This window comes from Pelmatolapia mariae, linkage group LG9, assembly GCF_036321145.2.
Source record: "Pelmatolapia mariae isolate MD_Pm_ZW linkage group LG9, Pm_UMD_F_2, whole genome shotgun sequence".
NCBI lineage: Eukaryota > Metazoa > Chordata > Actinopteri > Cichliformes > Cichlidae > Pelmatolapia > Pelmatolapia mariae.
Genome location: NC_086235.1, coordinates 13,994,837 through 14,011,756, shown reverse-complemented (window position 1 = coordinate 14,011,756; position 16,920 = coordinate 13,994,837). Strand labels below are relative to the sequence as shown.

Here is a 16,920-nt window from a genome sequence, read left to right as displayed (position 1 = left end):
TTGTTCTTTCTCTAAGTAGCCTTCAGTTATAGTTCTCCAGACTTCTTGAAGGTAACTCAGTGTCAATGTGTATGCCTAGAGACTCTAAAGAAAGGCCCAATAAAAAATAAGTTAACGTGTCTCAAGCACAATGAGTTACTATAACAAGGGTCTCAAACAGAGGAGTTTTGAGGAGTGATGCTGGGCTTAAGGCTCACTCAGGATACTGAGAAAGAGCAGAATGCAGTTAGCCCCGATGAAAAGATGGGAAAATGATTTGAATAATGTTTAAGTGGTACAGCGAATACATGAACTGTCTTACTTGTGTTAGTGGGTGAAACATTTCTGGAAGGGGGCACTAGTTTGCTTGTGTGTTTGCTTGGAGGTCACAGGAGGGAGGGCAGGCAGGTGCAGGAGGCAGAAGGTGTTCTACTGAAGGTTTCCAATGAGAATGAACCAGTTCAGGTAGCATCTCCACCCAAATGTGGGACCATGCCTGCCCAAGCTAGCCTCAGACAGAAGTTACAAAAGCAGTGCAACTGAAGATCTATCTTGGATGTTCCCTGCCTTTTGTTCTGTTTTCTGTCAAGATAACACACTGCTTCATTAATGTTGATGGCCGGGGGACACCAATTCATGACTGATAGTGTGTGTTTGTTTGTGATCAAACTGGGATGATAGCCAGCTGCAGACCATTTCTGGGGCTTCAGTGAACAGTAGATGGATCAACTGAGGGGCCAGATGCATCTCTTCGGTCCTGTTGTTCATTTCTTAAGGTCATGACTTTCAGATACTGTTCATCTGCAGTAGATTAGGCTTTTTAGGCTTGCCACTTTTGCCTTTGTCCCCCCACTATGACCAGTTTCCTCATATTTTTTAAGATCACATAATTATTGTTATTATTTTATTTCATTTTTAAATATATTGTATTTTTATAACAGGTTGCTGGTAACAAAGCACCTAAAAATACAGTTACAAATTAGTTATTTGCTAAGTTGTCTGTGTACGCACCAAACTTTGAGTTAAATGATTCGAGATTCATGACTTAAAAAAAAGAAAATGGTCAGGTACAAAGATTGGACTGATAATGAGTAAAGAAACAATTTCCTAAAAATAAAGGGAAAAAAGATGTGACCAAATGCTGCAAAAAAAGAGTTTGAAATTTGTACTGATTCTAATATCAGCTGCATTTTTTAAACTTCCCTGTTCAGTGTATGAGTACAGCTACATAGTATAGACACGCTCTCTAAAGCTCCACCACATAAGAATAAAATAAGCATCCCACTGTTCTATAACTGTGTCTCGTTATAAAAAGAACATCCTCTTGTTATAATGAGTTGCTTTTATCACAAGACTATAAGCACTGGATCTCATAAGCCAGTGCTGAATGTTAGAAGAACAAAGATAGTGGAACATGCTGTCCCGTAAAGAATAGTGCAGCTCTCAAATTTCACTTTGCTCCTCTCTCTGATAGTCATTTGTAGTATCTGCATACTAATGACAATCCCATTAAAAATTATATTGCTCAGAGAGAGCACAGTTTCTTTGTGTGCTAGGTCTGAAAGGGAGAAAAACTTGACTTGTTAATTAGTGTTCTCTTTCTGATTTGTGTTGAATTGTAATTGAACCTCATGGTAGAACTATAAAATGCAGCACACCATATGGGGGAAATGTGCCAGTCTGGCTCGCTGCCTGACTTAGTTGTTCCTTAAAATAATCTGAATCTGTTAAAGTTAATGTAGCAAATACTTTTCATATATTAACCTAAAGGGAAATGTTTCAACTCTACTGAAATGCACCCATAAACTCAAAGACAGTCAGCTAGCTTGAAAACAATGCTGTCAAAGCAGACGCCACTATCCAGCCACTTTAATTTATATAGCACCATTTCACAACAACAGGTAACTCAAGCCACTTTGTATCACAAGGTAAAGAGCCTACGACATTAGAGAGAAAGCCCCACCAATCAGATTTTCCCTCATGAGAAGGACCTGGCGACAGTGGGAAGAAAGAACTCCCTTTTAATAGAAAGAGGCCAACCTCTGGTAGAACAAAGCTCAGTGAGGGGCAGCCATCTGCTGTGATTAGTTGGTGGTAAGGGGATAGAGAATAGGGGGATATTTTATTCTTTATTATTTCTTTATTACTTTTTAGCACAACAGCTGCCAATTACCTTGTGTTATACTGAAGAGAAGGGAAGCATCACTATAACCAGCATCTCCAAAACTGGTCAACTCACACAAAATACAATTTAAAAATAATCTGGATGGATGAACATCACTACAGACCAGACGGAAATGTGTAAATTAGATTCAGGGGGTGTACTGTCTCTTTAATACCTTGTGTCATAATAGATGGTTACTCTGTTTAGAGTGCAGTGTGGTGTAAGTTGGTTTTTTTTTGGTTTTTTTTAAATGGTGACTGAGGAGATGGAAGTCTATGTGTTACTCTCCACTTAACAATTTACTGACTTTTTGTCCCTTTTAAGTTTTAAACATAGATTCAACAAATCTGCATGTTTTTTTTATTATTCTTTTTTTTGATGGGCAAATAACTGCTATTTTCTCTTACACCTGCTTAATAAAATCTATCTTGTAATGTAAAGTATGCACAGTTGGAAATGTTGGTCAAGTTGGTCTAATACACCTCTCATGTGATTGTAGGAGTGTGATCTCTAGCTTACAGGCTTGCCTTGTTCCCTGCTAATCTGAATATGTGAAGGTTTTTTAAGTCCTCTGCAAAAATCCCAACCCCACCAGAAACTATAAAAAACTACCATAGGTCACTGAATTTTTAGCAGAAAAAGTGGTAATTTGGGTAAGATTTCATACAAAACTCCAGTTAACCTTCTGCTGTAGATCGTAAAATCTAAATGGTAAGACTTAGATGGTGCTGAATGGTGATGGGTCTCAGTGTAGCTGTAGAAGTGTCAAAAATAAGGATACTCTGCAGAGTGACTACTATAACATGTGAGTAAGCCTGCCTTCTGTCTCAACAAGGTGATGTGGGTCAGTCATCTTGGAGAGAATGAGGCCACTGACATGCAGGAAGGAAACACAGGAGAGATGAATTCAGTTTAGGTTGATACATTTAATGCATTGGTTGACATTTCACTGAGTGACCCAGCCCACACACATACATTTTCAGCCTTTAAAACATGCACAGTGGTGGAAAAAAGCATTTCCTGTAGTGATTTTACTAAACCCATATTCTAAGGCTGTTATTAGCAAACACAGGCAATGTGAAAAGGCTTTCAAGAATATTATTCATTTTGACTTATTTGATATAATCCTTCCACCTCAAGCTGTAGATTTGTAAATGTAACCCATTTATGGTAATGAGCATTAAATCCCCTTACAGTTATGTGTGCATACTCCATTTATTTTTGATTAAAATATCCCACATAATTTCTGCCTACTTCTTGACAAAATGGTAATTAAAGAATACAATTCCTTTTATAAAGGAAATTAATTCAGTCTATAGTTTTTGTGTATTGCCACAGGAATACACATACGAGCTACCGCCACGTATTGGAGTGGACCTCAGCTGTGTGAGGCAGGGATAGGTATCCTATGACTATATTATAGAAAGTTCATTCCATTTAACACAAAAATAGGGCAGGGAACTGAAAAAGCTGTGTTTTGTTTTCTTCTTGAAATATACTGTACATCCAGTCACATAGGGCATTTTTGTAATTTATTACATAGATGGGATGGTGGATTTTGGGCAATAAATATTTCCTAACACAAGAGGTGGCTGTGAAACTGGATCCAACAAAAAAAAGAGAGAGAGAAAAAATCAAAGCCTCCTTTTCAATGTTGCTGCATGTTGCACACATCCTATAAATAATGTACTAACAAATATTGATTAATGTACCTCAAGAAGAACCACAAGGCCCAAAAGCCCCGATGTTTTGAGCTCTGCCTCTGACTGAATGTTTATGGCCTGAGGCGATGTGTGGTCCTTGCACTGTACTTTACTAATGGGGATTTCATTCTGGGCAATGAATTATGATTCTGCTTAGCTTCATTTCTTATTTAATTTGCAAATCTACCAACTGCAAATGCATCAGCATGTAAATTAATCCAGGCTACCATGGAATCAAACTTGAAAATGCGTGTTTTTGTTGAGTCTCTGGCCAAAATAGACCCCTCTCATGTCAAAAGGTTGATATGATTGATAGTTCTTGTTCCAGATATTCATGAAGGTCGTGCCTCGCAAGTGTCTTTGAGATGCGACAGCATGGTGGATAATATCACGATCCAGAAACCTGAGAGTGCATTATAGTAAACATGACAGTATCTCCACTGTTTATGGTCACATATGCATAAATCATGTGGAGTGAGGCATGAGCCGTATATTTTCCACAGCAGGCATTAAAAGTTGTGCACCATTAAAGTGGGAGAAAAGGGGTGATTTTAAGCCAAATGACTGGTAATAACCTCATGTCAATAGCAATGTCATGCATTAGTCATAGTTTATTATAGAGTGTGGTATTGGATTAGAAGGAATTAGACTGGCTGTGGTTTAATTGGTCCATTTTCTTGTCACCCGTGCTCTGCCCACATGTTGGAAGCTATCTGGATCTATTTACTGCCTAATTCTTAAATCCGACCTGTGCATCTTAGTGAATCACCTAGTTTACAGTGAATTAGGTCATGAGCACCCCCAGGCATTGATAATTATGGTGTGACATGCCCTGCACAGCAACACGCTGACCGTCACTTTTACTTTAAAGGCCCAACAACCAATATGCTATGACACTGTTGACATATCACACCAAATGAAGAAAAAAAAAGAAAAAGGGGGAAAAACACAGTGTTTTACAGTATGCTTCCAAAACGACTTAAGAGGCTCTGATGGCCAAATGGAAGAAGAGGTGAAAACACTCTGCGATAAAGGTGCTAGAATTTGCTCTAAGGAAAGTTTGATCACCGTTCTTGGACACCCAATATATCCTTTAGACACTGTAAAGGATTTTACACTGTGCCTCCCAAAGGCTTGGATGTTATCTGAAAAGTGAATTACATTAGACAGTGCTTAAGGTGGAAACAGTGCACCAACCACAGTTGTGATGAATGAATGGTGACAGTTGTCTCCAGCCCTGTGTGTTGCATGAACTTGTACTGAATTTCGTCTGACAACTGCAGTCAGACACTAATGCATCAATAACACATTATTACTTTCCTGTCTGGCACAATCAGCAATAACCTACATTTCTCAGGTGTATTTATTCAACAAATGAGAGAAAGAGAGAGAGAGAGTGGGTGTCTGCAGGATGTCATGTAGGTACGATAAATCCAAATAGCATGAAAACCAATCTTAAGAGTCACCTGTTTGTCTACTTGGCTTCTTGATCTTAAAAAACACGAGTAAACGGCTAAAAATATAGAATTAATCCATGCAGTGTCTCTCTCAATATCATACTTAAACAGGAAGTACTACAGACATCAACTACACGATGAAGGCAACCCAGTTTCGGCTCCATGTACAGTCTTTATACAGTTGTTTGCCCCAAATATGCTATACTCAGTCAGTTTCAGGACCATGGACAGGGCTTAGAGACATTAAAAGAGTATAATTTCAAAACCCATTCATCTTAATGTACCGCTTTAGGACCATAGACAGAGATGAATTATATTAAGGACACTGCTGAATCTAATATCACTCATTCATTCACTCAGTCTATATATACCCTGTAGTCACTCAGAAGTCATCATTTTGTGTCCGAAATGATCTGTGGTAGGGGAAGTAATACATAGCAACAATTGTTCACCATTTGCTGTTTACTATAATATATACACATTTTTATTTTGCTTTTTCTCCAAACATCAGTTATATTATTCTACATGTGCAATGCTTCACTCTCCAGTTGACTATCCAAGAAAATATATACATTTTTAAAAATTATGTGAGATAATGGATTTGATTAGGATTTGTTCAAATTCTGTGTTTAATTTAAAATTAAAAACCAACAATGAATTTCAGTTTCCATTTCGGTGCAGCAGACATTTTTTATTTTTCCTCAATATGTACTTGCTTTCAGCAACAGCAACATGGCTGCGTATTACTGAGACCATAGCCACAAATCATGTACTCTGTTTAGAAGACTTTCCATCATACACTGTGTCTATCTAAGAATTTCTTACTCTATATAGAGAGTGTGGTAAAACTGCTGTGCTGAGCTAAAAAAGCAGTATACAATCCACACTCTGTAACAAAGACCTGCTTTATGTTTTTAATATGGTTGGTGATGGTGTTGTGTAGGTGTTTGACAGTTGTCTTAGTCACAGTTCACGAGCATGGGCAGTCTAAACCAGGCTTTAGGCTACATAATGTATAAGATGACAAAATCATTGGAACGAGTACAAACACCATTGTTTTGCTTCAGTATTTCTTTTGTGCTTCAGTTTCAGCAACACACACACACACTGCTTGGAAAAAGGCTCTTCTATTATTTCTTTGTCCAAGAAGTGTTCCCTTTCTTATTTTCAATCACACAGCCAGGGGTGTGCAATACTGAATGCACAGTTAAGGCTCTGTGCCATACTATACTTTAGTTGCATGCATGATAAATTATACTTGCTATAATAAAGAAAAAAAAATCTTGTTCACACGTGTTTTACCCCAATTCTCCAAAACGTAGAAACATCTATTTATCTATAGTAGTGCACAGCTGAAGATAATAAATGCTTTAAATTGGCTTAATATCTACAACACTCAAAGTTCCAGCACCGTGGACAGGTCTTGGTGATATTACAGTTCAAGTATAATCCATTATTTTTGTTTGCCGGTCCCGGGTGTATTACATCGTGCTGAGCACCAGGGACACATCTGCTCTACAGTCGCCAATTTCAGCACCATGGTCAGCGCTGGTTTCCCGTTAACGGTGTGTTGTTCGGTGTGCTGCACTTTCACAGTTTAAGCACCGAGAACAGGGCTGCATGCTATTGCGATGCAGCTTTACGTTGACCCCCACCCCCCTCGCTGTAATAACACACACCCCTGTTCATTCTCCCCCAGTAAGAAAAACCGTGCTCTTTATCCCGGCCAGTGCTTGCACTGAATGAAATGAAAGCATGCCTGGATCGTGACGTGGCGCTGACACCGCGTGAGCTCTGCATCTTTAAAACAGAAGGACAAAAAGCAGAAAAAAAGAAACCGAAAGAAAAACAGACAAGCTGCTCAGTCATAACTGTGGGATGATAAGGACTACCTCTTTTTACTTTTGGAGAGAGTCGAGCCGTTAGGAGAGCATTCAGCATCAGCTGTTCAACACTGGTCTCTCATTGCTGGAAGTCGGGGCTGAATCAGTCACATGACAGAACTGGAGGCAGAGATCTAGAGAAAAGGCACAGCATTTCGGCTAGCACCGCCATACTGTATTTTGAGCCATATCACATTTTTATTGCAACATTTTACTCCCGCTCGGTGAGTACATTTCCAATGGCTTTTTTGTAAGCATTTTTTGTCTTTTTAATTGCCCCCCCTTTTTTTGTTATTTTTCCTCCTTTTGCTGATGGTTGAATTGAGCATTGACATGGTGGTTTTGAGCGTTTTTCCACATCCAGGCTTCAAGTTTTTAGCATGCAGTTATTCTGATCGAGAGTGCCAAGAGGGTAAACGGGTGCGTTATCGGGATTGAGAAAGCCTTTACTTGCTTGCAGTTTTGTTTCGAGGGTCGAAACCAAGCAGGTTTTGTCAGTATTGAGATTTTTCGAACATTTATTGGTGGTTTTGAAACATTTTTAATTTTTTTCTCTTTTTTTTCTTTTTTGTTTCTGTCGACTTTTGCTGTTGCTATGCTTTGGTTTGCATTTTGCAGTGTTGTTTGTTGCCTTCGAGTTTTGTGATTTTGATGTCTCGGTGAAATCACCACCGATCCGATCCTTGCTTTTACTTTGCTCCTCTTTTCTTTATGGAAAAAAAGAGGGGGAATCATTTTTAAAGCCCGATGACATTTTAACGTGCTACTTTTCTTGCAGCTGAGCTCACAGGTTTGTGGTTTTTGTTTTTGGTTTTTTGTGTTCCTCTCTTTTTCCGATTTCATTATACTTTTGCTGGTGGCAGTGTCAAGTATTTTTTGGATGTTATTTTTTTGACTAGATGATGCTGGGTGGACGAGGGGAGTTTTGATTCTTGGGGGAGTTCAATGCGTTCTTGTTTTCAACGAGGATGAACAGACATTTTCCCTCTTGCAGGTATATAACGTGAGCGGATGAGTGACACGCTTCTGTATTTACAATAAAGAATGAGGTGACAGAAATATGCACCTGTGGCTGACGTGTTATTTTGTAAGGGCTGCTCAAATTGTTGATTAGAAAAGGCATTCTTCATCAATGTTACCTGAAGGTTACCTGCTGTGATCGATCTGTGCCTAATGCTTCATAAAATAAAATACAAAAAAAAATCTAATGTCGTGGTCAATAATTCAAGAACACGGATTGGAAATCACACGCAGTTCGTTCGAACACAGTGTTTTCTTTGTCGTGAGTTCAACAATCTTCACGCCGTTCAAGCTGAAGACTAAATGTAAGTAGATACAGCCAAGGACGGATACACTGCAATAAATGCAAGTATCGAAAGTCTATCTATATATCGATTTGGAGGAGCGGAAATAACAAAATTCCTTTACTGCAGCAGACGCTTCTTTAAACTGCAGCTGGCTACCAACTTGAGGGAAATAATTAGGTTACAGTTTCCATTGCAGTATGTCATGGGCAAATATCTTCCCACACTTAAGTGCCCCTCTTAGTCCTTCACAAACTCAAATCCGCTTTTTGTGGGCCTGGATGCATAAATACTTTTTTTTTCTAATCTGATTTTGCAGGAAATGAACTAAAAGAGGACTTAGAGTGAAATAATCCTTTCAAGAGGCAGTTTAACCTCAGATTATTAGTGCTGCAGGAAATGCAAAAATAAAAGCGAAAACAGATATCATGGAGTCTTAGAAAAGAGCAAGGCTTGCAATCAGTTACTCGAATTATTTGCTCTGTGTGTGTGTGTGTGTGTGTGTGTGTGTTTGTGTGTGTGTGGGTTCATAGCCAAAAAGTCATGGTACTCAGCAGAAATCCACCATCTTTACTTGACTTACTCTTCACTTTTTCCCAGCTGATCTAAATCATTTCTGCCTTTGGAGTTTCCATTTTTAAAGAAAGGAGTCAAGCTTGTGCATCAGATCTCATCAGTTTGCTCCATTTAACTCATATGTGTTCAGTTTAACTGAACAGAGGTTTCATCGGCGTAATACTGCAGGCCAATAAAACACAGGGGAGTGGACCATTAAGTCTGAGTGTAGACTGTTAAGTCCCGGTGTCATTAAACAGGCTTGCATAGTTGATCAGAATCAAAATAATTTAATGTGGTGAAATGAAACATTAATAACTACTGGATGAAAAACGCAGTAGGTAAACTAGGATTGTTAATAAGGCAAACTGACTAGAGCAATTAAGATGAAACATGTTGCAGAGAATTGAAAGGCTGTTATTAAGTATTGATTTCTCTGCCTTCAGTTAGATCTATGCAGACCATAAAGGAGATGTAGATAAAGAGCATGAGGAGATTTTAATGGGGTCCAATTTGTGAGCCAATTTAGAAACAGCTTTAAGAGTCTAGGAAGAGAGTAAGTGTTTGCTTGTAGACACATAGTAAATATATTATAGGCTATGGTGTTGGAGTAGGTGTGAATTTGCCACAGAGTCTGTCAGTGACTGAAAAAGAAGAATTACAGTTGAATCCAACAATTAGATTCAGATACAAGTAATCAGTGTACCGTCAGTTCTTGCACTGCAGCCACGATTTAATTACATTTTCCTTCAAAAATCTCTAAAAGTCACTGAACTCATTTAAGCCATGAACACATTAAACTCTTACACCGAGTAATTAGGTGAAAGAATGACTTTAATTTTCAAGGCCTGTATTTTAGCCTGAAGCCAGGGCATTTCACTGTCTAGATAATATTTTCAGCAACTTCTTCAAGGTGTCACACTGTCCTCCAGTTTATCTATGCAGAATTACACACAGCCATTCACACAAGTCCATTTTTAGCTGCGTAACATAGCTGTCTTTTGTAAAGGTTCCAAAGAAATTTGTCTTCATTATCTTCGGTGCACAAAAGTTTTAATCAGCCCACTCCCTCAAAATCAATCCATCTGTTGGCTTTCAAACCTCAAACCACAACATCACAAGACATCAACATGTCTTCACGCCCTGAGTTGAGAGTTGTTTCTGCCACACCGCCACAGTGTGAGCTCCACAGACATCTCTCCTGCTAAGCATTATGATAGCTTCTATTACGTCCTGCAGTGTTGTGTCTGCGCTCCAGGCAGGTTTTCTGTTATCTGGGCCAAGCCAGAACCGCACAGGAGTCTCACAGAGAAGTATGATAGCTCATGTGTGGTTATATCTCTGCTACCATGATTAAAACATCACGCAAGAGTCAACTATGTGCACTAAGCATGTGCTTAACTAGGGGATGCATGAAAGTGAATGCAGGTTTGGTGGTGGTGGTGGTGTGTGTGTGTACAGATATATGTTGCTTTAGTATCATCTTTCAATAGAAGAAATAATAAGCAACATTAAAGGAGGACAAAACCTGAGCAGACTGAGACGTTTTATGTTTTGCCCTTTAAAGTGTTGAAAAGGGACCATGAAACAAGTTTTATCATTTTCAAGAAGCAGCAGTAGCTCTTTACTTAAATTATGTTTTTTTAACCATAAAGGCACTCATATAGTATGACTTGCCACTGTCTGAAAGTATGGCAGCTGCAAAGCTGGTCTGAATTTTGCTCTCATCTTAACATTTTTTTTTTTTTGCCAGTCAGTGAAGCTCTCAATTAATCTCTGCATTGTTTTAATTGGATTTCCACATGTCATTACTCACATAGGAAAGAGTTTGGTTGCTGTTTTCCATCTTTATAAATCAATCTAGAAAATGAGCCTGACAGAAATGGTTATTGTCTTTCTGATAATTATTGTACTATAACAATAAATAATGATTTGCTCCATTCAAGTAGATACAAAAAATCCCGTTTCTCCTTCTTGACTAATAAGCATACGGCAAAGAGCACCACTCCTTACCGCATTAGTGTAATGTTATTTTGACAGCGTGATTAAGTGTGAGCAATACCTTAATTCTTCTTAGGCTTTACCACAAAGAAGAAAGGCCAGTTTTTATGTTACCTGAAAGAAAAAATGTGAGGCAACGAAGTCTGCAAGGCAAACTTGTGCAAGGCACAGGTTAGATTTTTTTTTAGTAATCGCATAGTTGTAAAGGCAACTCGCAGAAGTGCATCCATATTATTATCAACTCAAAGCGTCTTTCATCTGCATTTTGGCAGCTAGTCAACCATATCAACATAACATGAAGTACCAAAGTAAAAAGAGTGTTTTACGATGTGTTTTATTTCTCTCAATGAGGCATTCGCTTCCTTCTCCCCTCCTTTTAACAGATAAACAGCTTACCTTTGCCATGACTCATTCTACTGAGACTACTGTTAAGTACTTTACTGTCCTTTTCTGAGCTGTTAATTTGATAAGTGAGGGGATCTTGCACTTCATATTCTGGGCAATTAAACCCATATCTGAAGAATAGGGTCAGGCTGAATGACTTTCCAGTGTCTATTATGGGAACCATCTGAGTTATTGTGCATCACTGAAATCAGACTTCCACACCGACATGCTGAGACCTGATTGTAACTGTAAAATTTCGCATGAAAGCAAAGTTTTGTTTTAGTTACATGTATCTGACATTCGGTCTTGAGGGCGTGCACTCTTTTAACTTGATGCTTATGAAGACAATGGGATCAGTCGTAAAACAGTGATATTTTTTTCCTTTGATTAAATACACGAAACTAGACATAGACTAAGACTTGGGATGTGTTTGGGATTTGTAGAGCAATTAACAACAGTATCCATGCAGTTAGGAAAAAAGAATTTCTATTATTTTCTAAACTGCTTTTTCTATTTTTAGGGAGGAAATAAGTTTAGAGCTGTGGGATTAGGACAAACCTCACAAAAGGACATGGAGCTAAGATGGTGTAAAGATCTGTGTTTGGAAGATCCGCTCATGAGGAAAGTACAGTTTATACTGCTTTCCCAGTGCTGTCCAATTATTGATCCAGCCTACATGATAGGTCACATGAGGTCAAGCTTAAAAATTCAGTACAATTTTCTAATTAGTATGTGTTAAATTCCATTCAGCAGGAGTATCACGTAGGAGCAAAACATTCAAAATTAGGCTTTAAATTAGATATGGATGAAGCATTGCCGCTTCTAATATACATAAGTATTATGTCTTTAGACGAAAATGTCACAGAGTTTCCTGCAGCAGCATCTTCTCCCCCACCCCCTCCTAATTAAACTGTAATTTCAGAAAATTGTTGGTCTCATTGTAGATACATAAGCCTGTTTCATCACACTTAACTTTTTGGCATTTTAATACATGTTTTTCACATCAGTGTGCCAAACATCATCATTAAAATTTAACCCTCAGGCAGAAGGATGACCGAGCCAAAGATGATTAGTCTGTGCTTTCCACGTCTTTTCTGGAAATAACGGAAGGTCTCAGTTTGGGTACATATAGAATTATGGAAATGTGGCTGGAATATTTTGGCAGGACACACACAAACAAGAACAATACACATGACCTTAATCTGCACATACACAAATTAAGACATACATTTGTAAAGAAAGAGCAGGAGAAGGAAACTGATGCATAAAGTTTTACCAATTTTTTGGTCCTTTTAAGAGCAGGCAGTTTAAGAGGAGCAAGATTTTAGCTTTTATTTCTTGCTTGTGTGCATTTATTATACTTTCATTATGCAGAAATTCTTCTCTTCAGCCCTCCTGATAACCTGCTTCCCCTGATCGAGCTAGCCAATCCACATTAAGTTGAGTTGCAGCAAACTAGAACAGTGGCACAGGAAAAGACAAGCTGATCAAATATTTAGAAAAGTGCTCAACGTTTCTCTGTCCTACGAAGATGAAGTATTTTCTTTACCTCTCTGAAACATTAAAAAAAGCAGAAAACACTGCAGATTAAATAAACATAAGAATCTCCCAAAATGCCACTATAAAATATTAAAAGCAGCATTAAAAAGATAAACACAGAAATACCAGAGACTAAAGGCTCCCAGGTCAATTTATAGAGGTTAAAATCAAAATGCATAGTGAGATTCAAAGACTTGAGTTGCCATAGGCAACATCTAAGGCTCAACTAATTGATTTATCATTAGGATGCAGAAGCAAGTGCTTTCTTGCAATCTAAAGATGACCTGGGCACGAAAATATTAAGCGTAGGAACATTATGCAGGGGAAACATCTAATTGGGAAGAAATTTTTTTTCCTACGGTATAAGCAGTGGAGCATTGCCCACGGCGATGAATTCAAAGAACTGCATAGTTTACTGGGAAGAGTGAATCTTGGAAAAGCTGTTTCAGTTAAGAGACGAGGTTATAAAGTTGACAACTTGATCCATGAGTTCTGGCATGTCTAAGTGACTGTATGCTCTTTGCTGCTGAGTGCGTGACAGAAAAATAAACAAATGAAAAGCAACAAAAAAAAAGAGGCAGAGGAGTGGTATGAACCCTTCCAAAGCAGGTGGCAGAGCCCTCCAGATGCTGCAGAGAAGCAACGATGCAGATAATGTCTTGCCTAGATTACCTCAGGGACTCCGATTACAGTGGAGAGTCTTCATCTGGGTCAGCTCCGAGCTGGTTCTGCAGGGATCAGCTGTTCTCGCTGTTGTCCTGCTGGCCTCAGCTGTCTCTCACCTGCTTGTGACCAGTCGTGGATGTATTGGCAGTCTAAACACAACAGTGTCGACATACACGATACGTTGCACTGTGCCGTATCTACACTGTCACGACAGGCTTATTTGCACTGAATATTATTTTGATAAGGTCTGCATGAAACTTTTTCTTTTTTTTAATTGATCTAATTGAATTAATCAATTCAATGTTGTCATCTCTGGGAACTTTCAATTGTAAGGTAAAGATTTTACCATAACTGTGCAATAATAGTAGCTGGAAATAGGAGGGTGAAAAATCTCCCTCTTACAAAGAAGAAATCTCCAGGAGTGGGGATCTCAGGGACCAATTGGGGTAAGCAGAAAGTGAAGAGAGAAAAGAAGAGCATAGAGAGACAACAAACACTATAACGTAAGCATGGACAAATTGGTGAACAGGCCTTCAGAGCACAATCCCTAGCGGCAATCGGTCAGAGCTCTCCTGGGGCTACAGTGTTGATTTGAAGGAATTTTTCTTGGAATGTCAATCAAATAACTTTAAAGAGACTGAAAATGGACAAAAAATAATCGCAAATAACTGCAAAGAGGCATAAATGAACCATAAATAATCCAAAAAGACAGAAAGAAAATGCAAACCAACCTCAAAGAGACACAAAAAAACCAAAGAGGAACAGAATTATTACAAAAAGACACAAACTGAGCATGGAGAGACACAAAACAACTACAAAGACAGACAAATTAACAGAAAAAAAAACAACCACAAATAACTCAAAGCATTCTGCATTTCTTTCATTTTGGATGTCTTCATCTTATGTTTCGAGGTACTGGGGGCCTTTTTGCATGCCTCGGGGCACATTGACAAGGGAGAGAGGGAGTTCCAAACAGGAGTCAGAGGTTTCCAATCTTTGAAGTTTATATCCAAATATAGAATAGACAGCAAAAAACTGTGATCACTTTATACAACAGGCACTAAAGGGTAGAGAAAAATAAAATGATCATAAAGTATACTTTTCTGTGATTTGTTGTTCTGACAACAAATCTTCATCTTTACTTTTGCAGCTTGTTTTTTAAATGCATGTGTTTGCAAAAAAAGGAATCTGTAGTTTACATAAGTTGCTAATAGACTTTACATTTGCGTTAATACATTATATGTAGTTCAAGATTTTCCATTTAGAAATATACATTTAAGGCTAGATCATTTTTAAGTGAGTCAATAATGCAGATCTACGCAAGAGATGAAAGTCAGTTTTGAAAAATGGGGTGCAAATGCACATGTACACTTTATCCTTCAAATGTATCTATGCACAAATGTGTGTATGCCCTCTATAAGAGAAAGAATGTACACAGAAATTCCCAGATAGATATTTTCAAGGAGATATAAACTGAAACAGAGAAAAGAAAGAGAGATATTCCAACATAGAGGCATCTTGACTCACATAGTCGTGGGGATCATGACCTCAATTTTCAGTGTGTGCCACTAGGAAAGCACAGGTGCACTCAAGAAGAGATGGCTAGCTAGCTAGCTAGCTATTGAGTTTGTGTACCCCTGAGGGCAAAAACATGTCCACCGAGCAAACCTTTTATGTTTCTCTCAACAAACGGTTCAGTCAGAGGTATCAGGGGGGACTGCTGGTGATGATGAAAATGTATTCCGCTCCACATTCAAAGTCTGATTCAGGCTGACAGATAATTCTTAACTGACAACAACATATGGAAAGACTTGGGGCTTTTTTACAAGTAGGCACTCACATTGTTATTTAAATGATGTTAAGTTATGCAGAACTCTTACTAACTAGGAGAAGCAAAAGGGAAGAAATGCAGGAATCAGCTTGGTTTTATTGCAAAGAATGGCTGTCATAGTGAGCCCCGCCCATGAGTGATAATCCCAGCTCTGTGACCGGCTGCGTTTGCGCACATGTCCCTGCAAATATGCATCCTGAACACAACTGGATCCTCTTCGGATTGAGGTTAACTAAAAAAAAAAAAACTAAAAAAAAAAACACAAAAACATCTGTCTTCCTAAAATGTTGCCCTATTCACTGATGGGTTTATGATTAAAAATAGAACTGCTGTCATTTAATTCCCCACTTAGCCACAAAAACAAAAAAAGCAATCATCTCCTGAAACATTAATGGCCCGTTGACATCTTGCAGCGAGCCACAGTCTATCAGGTGGCGTGTGTAAATAAGGCTTCATTCTTCATATTGATTTTCCCCCCAGGTTTTGACATCAGAGGAAATCAAGAAGCACATTGCTGTATGTTCTCTGCAATAACAGCAGTTATTATAGCCATTACTTCCTTTTCCATCCATTTTCTCTAATATACACCCTGCGCCTACACCCATCAATGTGCAAAGATGTGGTTTGGATATTTGTCTTGATGGAAAGGTAAATGAAATCTTCAGTCGAATAGCCTGCTCTGGCATTATTAGTGGATATAAATGTGCTTACTTACGAATTCAGCAGTTTCGTAAGAGTAACAAGATTCTCTGGATTATATTTAAGTCCCATTTGCTGCCCAGTTAGTGTTTTAGTGCGCAGGAAACGATAGCATATAGCAATGTGAAAAAACCAAAAGAGAACATTTAAAGCAAAAAGACTTTAAATTGCATTTGCATGTCCTGTAAGCCAGCGCTTCTCAACTTTTAAGACTGGGAAAGCAAAGTCTGCATGTGACACATCATCCATCCCTAATCAGCAAGATGCTTTAAAAATAATGCCTTGATTATACTCTGTTGTGAATACAGACATGGACAGCTGAAGACAGGATAATGGAATAGTCATTCTTGTTATAGTTTTTTGAAGTCTGCTACCTGGGCCGCATGTGTAGTTGGTGCACTGTGATATAAATTCTTTGCGGACTGGTCCATGCAGTCACAAAAGACAGGTATGCGGACTACTATTAAATTTACATTGCTCTGACCCTAGTGGACTCTAGCAGACTCTAGTGGACAAGGCGTAAGTCATTCAAAAATTGTTTTAATCAAAGTTGATGTTGTCTGAATAACAAATAATAAAGAAATCAGAGGGATTTTAACATCTATTTATTTGTCATTTTTTGTTGGGCAAGTGTATTTTCTTGGTTTGGTGCCCTGGATGCAAGGCTACCTGCCATCAATTCAGAATATGGTCATAAACTACAGAAAAGTTTCCTTTTTTATTCATAAGCACGGCCAGAAAACCCAACTTGTGAG

General features: G+C 38.4%; 1 protein-coding gene across 2 annotated transcripts in view; it reads left to right on the top strand.

The window, feature by feature from the left end:
* Positions 1-7,057: 7,057 nt before the first annotated feature.
* The window catches only part of LOC134634238 (RNA-binding Raly-like protein), a 117,715-nt gene continuing 107,852 nt past the window's right edge, over positions 7,058-16,920 (top strand). The window contains exon 1 of one of the 2 annotated variants that reach the window (XM_063483321.1): positions 7,058-7,410. The gene's annotated coding sequence lies outside the window, so the exon portion shown is untranslated. Of the gene's footprint in view, positions 8,181-16,920 lie in introns of both variants that reach the window. The other variant, XM_063483322.1, reaches the window with a different exon arrangement.